At 37.8% G+C, this 11,742-nt stretch overlaps 1 protein-coding gene across 1 annotated transcript in view; it reads right to left on the bottom strand.

The window, feature by feature from the left end:
- Window positions 1-11,742, bottom strand: part of LOC117978776 (junctional sarcoplasmic reticulum protein 1-like) — a 60,023-nt gene that overhangs the window by 16,966 nt on the left and 31,315 nt on the right. The gene's annotated exons all lie outside the window — the stretch shown is intronic.

The raw sequence follows: 11,742 nt of genomic DNA on the forward strand, positions 1-11,742 counted from the left end.
AATATACAGTTAACATCCTACTCACTGGGAAAAATTGAAAAGCCTTTCCTCTAAGAACTGGAACAAGAGAAGGATGCCCACTTTCACCACTCTTATTCAACACAGTATGGGATATCCAAGCCAGAGTGATCAGACAAGATAAAGAAATAAAAGGCACCCAAATGGACAAAAGGAAGACAAATTGTCTCACTTTGCAAATGACATAATCTTATACCTGTAAACAGAAAAACCTAAAGACTCAACCAAAAAACTCTTAAAATAAATTAGGCTGGGCATGGTAACTCATGCCTGTAATCCCAGCACTTTGGGAAGCCAAGGTGGACGGATCACCTGAGTTTGGGAGTTTGAGACCAGCCTGGCCAACATAGTGAAACCCTGTCTCTACCAAAAATACAATTAGCCAGGCATGGTGGTAGGTGCCTGTAATCCCAGCTACTTGGGAGGCTGAAGCAGGAGAATCGCTTGAACCCAAGAGGTGGAGGCTGCAGTGAGCCAAGATTGCACCACCGCACTCCAGCCTGGAAAAGAGAGTGAGACACTCTCAAAAAATAAAAAATAAAAAATAAAAAACATTTTTAAAAACGGATGTATAATTCAGTAAAGCTTCAGGATACAAAATCAACATACAAAAATCAGTAATGTTTCTATATACCAGTAACAAACTAGCTAAAATAGAAATCAAGGAAGAAATTCTATTTACAATAGCTACAAAAATAAAATACCTAGGAATAAACATAACCAACGATGAGGAAAAAAAAAACCAAAAAACCTCTACAATGAAAACCACAAAACACTGATAAAATAAATTGAGAAGGACACAAACAAATGGAAAGGCATCTTATGCTCATGGGTTGGAATAACTAATACTGTTAAAATGACCATACTACCCGAAGCAATCTAGATATTCAGTATAATCCCTACCAATTATATTCTTCACAGAAACAGGAAAAAAAACCCCTGAAATTCATATGGAACCACAGAAGACCCCAAATAGCCAAAGCAATACTGAGCAAAAAGAACAAAGCTAGAAGCCTCACACTACCTGATTTAAAAATATACTGCAAAGAGGCCGGGCGAGGTGGCTCAAGCCTATATCCCAGCACTTTGGGAGGCCAAGGCGGGTGGATCACAAGGTCAGCAGATCGAGACCATCCTGGCTAATATGGTGAAACCCCGTCTCCACTAAAAAAAAAAAAAAAAAAAGCCAGACATGGTGGCGGGCATCTGTAGTCCCAGCAGCTACTCGGGAGGCTGAGGCAGGAGAATGGCATGAAACCGGGAGGAAGAGCTTGCAGTGAGCAGAGATCATGCCACTGCACTCCAGCCCCGGCGACAGAGCAAGACTTCATCTCAAAAAGAAAAAAAAAATGTATATATATGTGTATATACACGTATATGTATATATGTATATATACACGTATATGTATATATGTATATATACACGTATATGTATATATGTATATATACACGTATATGTATATATGTATATATACACGTATATGTATATATGTATATATACACGTATATGTATATATGTATATATACACGTATATGTATATATGTATATATACACGTATATGTATATATGTATATATACACGTATATGTATATATGTATATATACACGTATATGTATATATGTATATATACACGTATATGTATATATGTATATATACACGTATATGTATATATGTATATATACACGTATATGTATATATGTATATATACACGTATATGTATATATGTATATATACACGTATATGTATATATGTATATATACACGTATATGTATATATGTATATATACACGTATATGTATATATGTATATATACACGTATATGTATATATGTATATATACACGTATATGTATATATGTATATATACACGTATATGTATATATGTATATATACACGTATATGTATATATGTATATATACACGTATATGTATATATGTATATATACACGTATATGTATATATGTATATATACACGTATATGTATATATGTATATATACACGTATATGTATATATGTATATATACACGTATATGTATATATGTATATATACACGTATATGTATATATGTATATATACACGTATATGTATATATGTATATATACACGTATATGTATATATGTATATATACACGTATATGTATATATGTATATATACACGTATATGTATATATGTATATATACACGTATATGTATATATGTATATATACACGTATATGTATATATGTATATATACACGTATATGTATATATGTATATATACACGTATATGTATATATGTATATATACACGTATATGTATATATGTATATATACACGTATATGTATATATGTATATATACACGTGTATATACACACGTATATATGTATATATACACGTGTATATACACACGTATATATGTATATATACACGTGTATATACACACGTATATATGTATATATACACGTGTATATATACACGTATATATGTATATATACGTATATATGTATATATACGTGTATATATACGTATATATGTGTGTGTATATATACAGTATATATAGTATATACAGTATGTATATACAGTATATATACAGTATATGTAGTATATACAGTATGTATATACAGTGTATATACAGTATATATAGTATATACAGTATGTATATACAGTATATATACTGTATATAGTATATACAGTATGTATATACAGTGTATATATACTGTATATATAGTATATATACAGTATATATACTGTATATATAGTATATATACAGTATATATAGTATATACAGTATGTATATACAGTATATATACAGTATGTATATACAGTATATATACAGTATGTATATACAGTATGTATACAGTATGTGTATACAGTATGTATACAGTATGTGTATACAGTATGTATACAGTATGTGTATACAGTATGTATATGCAGTATATATACAGTATGTGTATACAGTATGTATATACAGTATGTGTATACAGTATGTATATACAGTATGTGTATACAGTATGTATATACAGTATGTGTATACAGTATGTATATACAGTATGTGTATACAGTATGTATATACTGTATGTGTATACAGTATGTATATACTGTATGTGTATACAGTATGTATATACTGTATGTGTATACAGTATGTATATACTGTATGTACATACTGTATGTATATACTGTATGTACATACTGTATGTATATACTGTATGTACATACTGTATATACATACAGTATATATATACTGCATATATATATACAGTATACATATATATACTGCAAAGCTATAGTAACCAAAACAGCGTGTATTGGTATTAAAACAGACACAAAAACAAAGGAAACAGACTAAAGAATCCAGAAATGAATCCACATATTTACAGCTAACTGATTTTCAAGAAAGCTGTCAAGAACATACACTGAATAAAGGACACCCTCTTCATTAAATGGTGCCAGGAAAACTAGATATCCAAACACAGAAGAATAAAACTAGACCCTTATCCCTCATCACTTACAAAAATAAACTCAAAATCAATTAAAGACTTAAATGTAACAGCCACAACTATAAAACTACTAGAAGTAAACACAGGAGAAACGCTTGAGAACAAAGATTGTATGGCTAACACTTAAAAAGTACAAGCAACAAAAACAGACAAATGGGATTATATTAAACTAAATACCTTCCGCATATCAAAGAAAACAATCAACAGAGTGAAAAGACAACACCCCTCCCTTACGCCATACACAAAAATTAACTCAAGATGGCCTACAGACTTAAATGTAAAACCCATAACTATAAAAACGCTGAAGACAACCTAGGCAATACCATCCGGTACATAGTGATGGGCAAAGAGTTCATGGTGAAGATGCCAAATGCAATTGCCACAAAAGCAAAAATTGACAAATGGGATCTAATTAAATGAAAGAGCTTCTGCACAGCAAAAGAAACTATCAAAAAATAAGCAGACATTTCTCAAAAGAAAATATACAAATCACCAAGTTTATGAAAAAATATTCAACATCACTAATCATCACGGAAATGCAAATAAAAACCACAGTGAGATATCATCTCACACTTCTTAGAATGGGTATTAAAAAGACAAAGCACAACAAATGCTGGCAAGCATGTGAAGAAAAGAAAATTATCCTATATTGTTGGTGGGAATGTAAATTAGTACAGCCAGTATGAAAAAAAGTACAGAGATTTCTCAAAAAACTAAGAACAGATCTACCATATGATCCAGCAATCCCCCTCCTGGGTATATATCCAAAAAAATATATCAGTGTATCAACGGGATATCTGTACCCCCATGTTTACTGCAGCACTCTTTACAATAGCCAAGATATGGAATCAATCTAAGTGTCAATCGATGAATGGATAAAGAAAATGGGAATATACTCACAATAGAATAGTATTCAGCCATAAAAACGAATGAAATCCTGACATTTTCAGCTAAATGGATGGAACTAAAGGTCATAATGTCAGGTGAACTAGGCAATGCACAGAAAGAAAACTATTGCATGTTCTCACTTATATGAGCGGTTTATGCTCCTGGAAATCAAAGCGGGGCCATATTTCAGGTCAGTAGGGTCAGGGATAGAGACCGCAGTTATGGACTTGTGTGCCCTGGAGCCATATAAAATTGATATCATGGAGATAAAGAGTAGAATGATAGTTACCAGAGGCTGGGAATAGGAGGGGTTTGAAAAGAGGTTGATTAATGGGTATAAAAATATATAATAGAAGGAATGAGATCTAGTGTTTATTATCACAGAAAGTGACTACAACAATTTATTGTATATTTCTTTTTTTTAATTTCAATAGTTTTTAGGGAACAGGTGGTATTTTGCTACATGGGTAAGTCCCTTAGTAGTGATCTCTGAAATTTTGGCGTACCCATCAGCAAAGCAGTTTACCCAATGTCTTTTATCTCTCACCCCCTCCCATCTTCCCCCTGAGCCCCCAAAGTCCACTGTTTCATTCTTGTGCCTTCGCATCATCGTAGCTTAGCTCCCACTTACGAGTGAGAACACGCAATGTTTGGTTTTCCATTCCTGAGTTACTGCATTTAGAATAATGGTCTCCAACTCCACCCAGGTTGCTATGAATGCCATTATTTTATTCCTTTTTAAGGCTAAGTAGTATTCTATGGTATACATATATATAACACATTTTCTTTATCCACTAATTGATTGATGGGCATTTGGGCTGATCCTATAGTTTTGCAACTGTGAATTCTGCTGCTGTAAACATGTGTGCAAAAGTATCTTTTTCATATAATGACTTCTTTTCCTCTGGGTAGATACCTAACAGTGGGATTGCTGGATCAAATAGTAGATGTACTTCTAGTTCTTTAAGGAATCTCCATACTGCTTTCCATAGTGGTGGTACTAGCTTACATTCCCACCATCAGTGTGAAAGCGTTGTCTTTCACCACATCCATGCCAACATCAATTTTTGTTTTTTTGTTTTGTTTTGTTTTTTGTTTTTTTGAGATGGAGTCTTGCTCTGTCGCCCAGGCTGGAGTACAGTGGTGCCATATCAACTCACTGCAACCTCTGCCTCCCGGGTTCAAGCAATTCTCCTGCTTCAGCCTCCTGAGTAGCTGGGATTACAGGCAACTGCCACCATGCCCGGCTAATGTTTTGTATTGTCAGTAGAGACTGGGTTTCACCATGTTGGTCAGGCTGGTCTCAAACTCCTGACCTCATGATCCGCCCACCTTGGCCTCCCAAAGTGCTAGGATTACAGGCGTGAGCCACGGCGCCTGGCCCTCTTTTTGTTTATTTTACACGTGGTATTGCATTGTGGTTTTGATTTGCATTTCCCTGGTAATTGGTGATGTTGAGCATTTTTTCATATGTTTGTTGGCCACTTGTATATCTTCTTTTGAGAATTGTCTATTCATGTCCTTGGCATACTTTTTGATGAGATTATTTTTTTCTTGCTGATCAGAGTTCCTTGTAGATTCTGGACATTAGTTTTTTGTCAGATGCAGTTTGTGAAAATTTTCTCCCACTCTGTGGGTGATCTGTTTACTCTGCTGATTATTTCCTATGCTGTGCAGGAGGCCTTTAGTTTAATTAAGTCCCGTCTATTTATCTTTGTTTCTGTTGCATTTGCTTTTGGGTTCTTGGTCATAAACTCTTTGCCTAAGCCAATGTGTAGAAGCATTTTCCAATGTTATCTTCTAGAATTTTTATGGTTTCAGACCTTAGATTTAAGTCTTTGATCCATCTTGTGTTGATTTTTGTATAAGGTGAGAGATAAGGATCCAGTTTTATTCTTCTACATGTGGCTTGCCAATTATCCCAGCACTATTTGTTGTATAGGGTGTACTTTTCTTACTTTGTTTTTGTTTACTTTGTCGAAGATCAGTTAGCTGTTAAGTATTTGGCTTTATTTCTAGCTTCTCTACTCTCTCCCATTGGTCATGTGCCTATTTTTATACCAGAACCATGCTGTTTTGGTGACTATAGCCTTGTAATATAGTTTGAAGTTGGATAATGTGATGCCTCTAGATTGGTTCTTTTTGCTTAGTTTTGCTTTGGCTTTGCAGACTCTTTTTTAGTTCCAAATGAATTTTGGCATTTTTTTTTCTAGTTCTATAAAGAATGATGATGGTACATTGATAGGAATTGCATTGAATTTGTAGACTGCTTTTGGCAGTATGGTCATTTTCACAATATTGAGTCTACCCATCCATGAGCATGGAATATGTTTCCATTTGTTTTTGTCATCTATGATTTCTTTCAACAGTGTTTTCTAGTTTTCCTTGTAGGGGTCTTTCACCTCCTTGGTTAGATATATTCCTAAGTATTTTATTTTTACAGCTATTATAAAAGGGTTTGATTTGATTCTCAGCCTGGTAGATGCTGGTGTATAGCACTGCTACTGATATGTGTACATAGATTTTGTATCCTGATAAATAGATTTATTGTGTATTTCTAAATAGCAATAAGATTTGAAATATTCCCAACACAAAGAAATGATCAATGTTTGAGGTGATTAATATCCTAAAGACCCTAATTTGATCATTACACATTGCATGCATGTGCCAGAATCTCACATGGACCCCATAAATGTGTACAATTATTCTCTATCAAAAATATTTTTTTAAGAAACATGCAGGAATACACTGTACCTCTTCCTTGCTTTGTCTGGATATTGTCACATGAGGACTTGACATGCGGATTGTGGCAGCCTCTGTGACCAAGAGCAGAAGACAGTAGCAGCATAGAAACCTCAAATGAAAAACCTAACATCTCAAGCTACTAATTTTGCCAAACTTGGCATCAGCTATCTCTGGTCTTAGTACATGAGGTGATAAGCCCCCACTGTTCAAGTTGGATGGCCATCAATTGCTGCAGAATAGAAGTTAATGATGCTTCCTCCTCCTGGATCCCCTACTCGACCCTGACATGCCCATTCAGTCACAGGCAGAAAGGGAAGCACAGGGTAAGGAGACCTGGCTGACTGTGCCAGACGCAGATCTTACCTGTCCTGCTTAGAACACTCAAAGCTCAATTGGTTAAACAAAAAAATGAAAAAGACAATAAGGAGTATAGCACTCCCCAGAGGCAACTTAATCTAACACTCTATACTTCAGATTTTCTAGACATACATAGAAATCAGACCACTACTTCTGCAGAACATTTTACTGGTAAAAAGAACAGCCCACATGAGGGAAAACTGATTTGGTGGAAAGACAACAAAAACAAAACATGGGAAATAGGTAAGGTGATAACATGGGGGAGAGGTTTTGCTTGTGTTTCACGAGGAGAAAATCAGCTTCCTGTTTGGAAACCCACTAGACATTTGAAATTCTACAATGAACCCATCAGAGATGCAAATGAAAGTGCCTCTGCAGAGACAGAAAACCCGCAATCGAGCATTATCGACTCGCAGGGTGAACAAACTGGTGATATCAGAAGAACAGATGAAGTTACAATCCACCAAGGAAACGGCACATGTGGAAAGCCAGGGAGAGGAAGAGAAAGAAAAAGAGACAGAGATCAGAGAGAGACACAGGAAGTGAGATTGGGGAGAGAGATAGTGTAAAAGAGAGAGAGAGAGAGACCGTAAGAGAAGGGAGACAAAGAGATAAAAGGTGCGAGTGAGCAGGTGAGGAGAAAGACTGAAAACTATGAGAAACAGCAACTAAGACACAAAGGAGGTGGGAGATTGCCTGGGTGCCGCAGCACCCACACCGTCCTCTTGCCCCCGTCACTTGGGTTAAAACCACCGGAAATTCCACTATTGCAAATTTTGTATTAATCCTTGTATATCTGTCCTTTCTATTTTTAGTCTACAGGTGTATCCAGCAGCTCCAGAGAGACAGTGACCAGCGAGAAGGGGCCATGATGATGGTGGTGGTTTTGTCAAAAAGAAAAGGGGGATATGCAGGGAAAAGGAAGAGAGATCAGACTGTTACTGTGTCTACATAGAAAGGGAAGACATAAGAGACTCCATTTTGAAAAAGACCTGTACTTTAAACAATTGCTTTGCTGAGATGTTGTTCATTTGTAGCTTTGCCCCAGCCACTTTGCCCCAACCACTTTGACCCAATCTGGAGCTCACAAAAACATGTGTTGTATGAAATCAAGGTTTAAGGCAAGTAGGGCTGTGCAGGACGTGCCTTGTTAACCAAATGTTTGCAAGCAGTGTACTTAGTAAAAGTCATCACCATTCTCTTGTCTCAATAAACCAGGGGCACAATGCACTGTGGAGAGCTGCAGGGATCTCTGCCCTTGAAAGCTGGGTATTGTTCAAAGTTTCTCCCCATGTGATAGTCTGATATAAGGCCTCGTGGGATGAGAAAGACCTGACGGTCCCCCAGCCCGACACCCATAAAAGGTCTGTGCTGAGGTGGATTAGTCAAAGAGGAAAGACTCTTGCAGTTGAGATAGAGGAAGTCCACTGTCTCCTGCCTGCCCCTGGGAACTGAATGTCTCGGTATAAAACACGATTGTACCTTTGTTCAATTCTGAGATGGGAGAAAAACCGCCCTATGGTGGGAGGCGAGACATGTTTACAGCAATGCTGCCTTGTTATTCTTTACTCCACTGAGATGTTTGGGTGGAGAGAAACATAAATCTGGCCTACATGCACGTTCAGTCATAGTACCTTCCCTTGAACTTCATTATGACATAGATTCTATTGCTCACATGTTTGTTGCTGACCTTCTCCTTACTATCACCCTGCCCTCCTACTACATTCCTTTTTGCTCAAATAATGAAGATAATATTCAATAAAAACTGAGGGAACTCAGAGACCCGTGCCAGTGCAGGTCCGTGGTATGCTAAGCGCTGGTAACCTGGCCTCACTGTTGTTTCGCTATACTTTGTTTCTGTGTCTGATTTCTTTTCTGTCTCTCATCCCACACGACAAGAAATACCCACTGGTGTGGAGGGGCAGGCCACCCCTTCAGTGTGAGATTACAGGCATGAAAAACCCCACCTGGCCACCTAACTCACTCTTGAGAGGCCAGAAGTGATGCTGGAACTTTCTTCCTCTGTGGGTTAAAAAGGGAAAATTAGGGAGAACACAAGGCAGGAGAGATGCAGCGATGGATATGTCTATATGGAGCTTCTGTCTGCATCCAGTAGAAAATGCATTTCTAGGCACCAGGTTTAAGAGCGAAAACCTGGAGTCTTGTCTGTTAGCATTCTCCTTCCCCACAAACCAGAGAGGGAATACATTTGCTCCAGCACACCCGGATGTAGGAAATGTCACATTCCTATTTCTGTAACTTCAGTTAAATCTGCTCTGAGTCCCTGGATTCCTGGCAGGTGGAGAATTCAATCTTGTCGTTACCAGCATTTCTTTCCCTTCTCCATGGGCTTATGTAAGAATTCTGGGCTTACACACTGTTGGAAAGCCAGGTAGGAACTACATCCTCCGAACTCTCCATTCTTCCAGCTGCTCATGATCCATCAACCGTCTTTGGGCCATCTGCTATAGCAAGACCCTCCTCACAGCATCATTCCACTGATCCACAGGCTCAGCCCCAGGGACCCTCACTAGAACAGGTCTCCACTATGCATAGGAACTCACAAAAACCTTCTCTTCATCTTGGCTTCCTCTGATATCCAGCCACTCCCCCACTTCTCATCTTAAACACAGATGGCAGCTCCTTCCCATCGTTCCAAACCTGGGGGATTGTCCAGCCAAATTCTCTTCAGACACGAAAGCTTCACCCGCCTTCTTCCGGGAGGTGATGCAAGGGCATCTGAGATCTTTGGAAGCCCAATTCTGGCCTCTCTTTGGGGTGGGCTGAGAGTGGGAACTAGACTCTCTTTTCCAAATGCCATGTTTATCTTGTTCATCTTTATATTATCTCCAATGCCTGGCACATAGTAGGCACTACAGACTGACACATAGTAGGTGCTACTAGTGTCTGTATAATGGGACTCTTGAGGTTGAAGCTATTAGCAGAAACCTGCCAAGCAAAATGATGGAAAACCAACAACCAAAAAAAAAAAAAAAAAAAAAATGAAAACAATCGTGGCTTTGAGCTCTAAACACACAAGGCACAAGCCCACGTTTGGGAAATTTTAATACAACAGCCATTTTGCCTCCAAACAAACTGGCACTGGAAACCTCCCTCCGCCTCTTAAAGAGAACCAGTTTCCCTTTCCCTAAGTGGGCAGCATTTCTCCCTGGTGGCAGTACCCAGCCCACTGCCACCAGCAAAGGACTGCAGCCAGGAGCCAAGAGCTGAATAGTTTAAAGAATAGATTTTATAGGGAAAAACAAAGTAACATCCACATAAATCTGGAACTACCACCACTTTCCAGAGGCCGAATCCCATTTATAAATTCTCTTGCATGTCAAGCACCTTGCAGTCAGCTCAACTACACACTTTTGGGATTCGTTGCAGAGAAGAGTGAAGGTTATCTGCAAAATAAAGGAACCAGGGCTCAGAATTCCCAGAGCAATCCATGACAGAGGAGGTGAGTAGAAAAGGGAAGGGTGAAGTCAAAGGAGAGAAGTCAATGAGTTGGCCAACATCAAGCAAGGATCATGGGACCCTCTCCACGGCCCCACATCTCAAATGAAGTCAACAAATCCCATCAATGCTTGGTGTAAGTGTTGTATGCTCCTGGAAATGAAAGCAGGGGCCACATTTCAGGTCAGTAGGGTCAGGGGTAGAGGCATCGGTCATGGACTTGTGGGCCCTGGAGGATGGGATGATTCTGAGACATTGAATCCCTACACTGATCTCAGTAGAAATCTCAGGTAGGACTTCAACATTCGTGGACAAAGGACCCTGTGGGCCTGAGAGCAACAACCTTGGTGCATGTCCCAGCTCCATCAATCCCAACTGGGGCTTTGAACAAGTTACTTATTTTTTTAACTAACGTTATTTTAATTGACAAATCATAATTGTACCCATGTATGTGATGTTTTGATATGTGTATACAATGTGGGATGATTAGATCAAACTAATGAACACGTCCATCCCCTAATTTACTGACAATTTTCATGATGTGACATTTGAAATGTACCCACTCACTTATTTTGAAAGATACATTATTGTTGACTATAGTCACGCTTCTGTGCTATAGATTTCAAAACATATAATCCAGCAACCCAACTTCTGGATATAGACCAAAAAAAATCGAAATCAATATGTCGAAGGGATCCCTACATTCCTATGTTCACTGCAGCTCTATTCACAATAACCAAGATATAGAATCAACCTAAGTGTCCATCAATGGATGAAAGGATAAAGCAAATGTACTATATACAC

The sequence above is a fragment of the Pan paniscus genome, chromosome 3 (assembly GCF_029289425.2).
Source record: "Pan paniscus chromosome 3, NHGRI_mPanPan1-v2.0_pri, whole genome shotgun sequence".
In the NCBI taxonomy this organism is placed as follows: domain Eukaryota; kingdom Metazoa; phylum Chordata; class Mammalia; order Primates; family Hominidae; genus Pan; species Pan paniscus.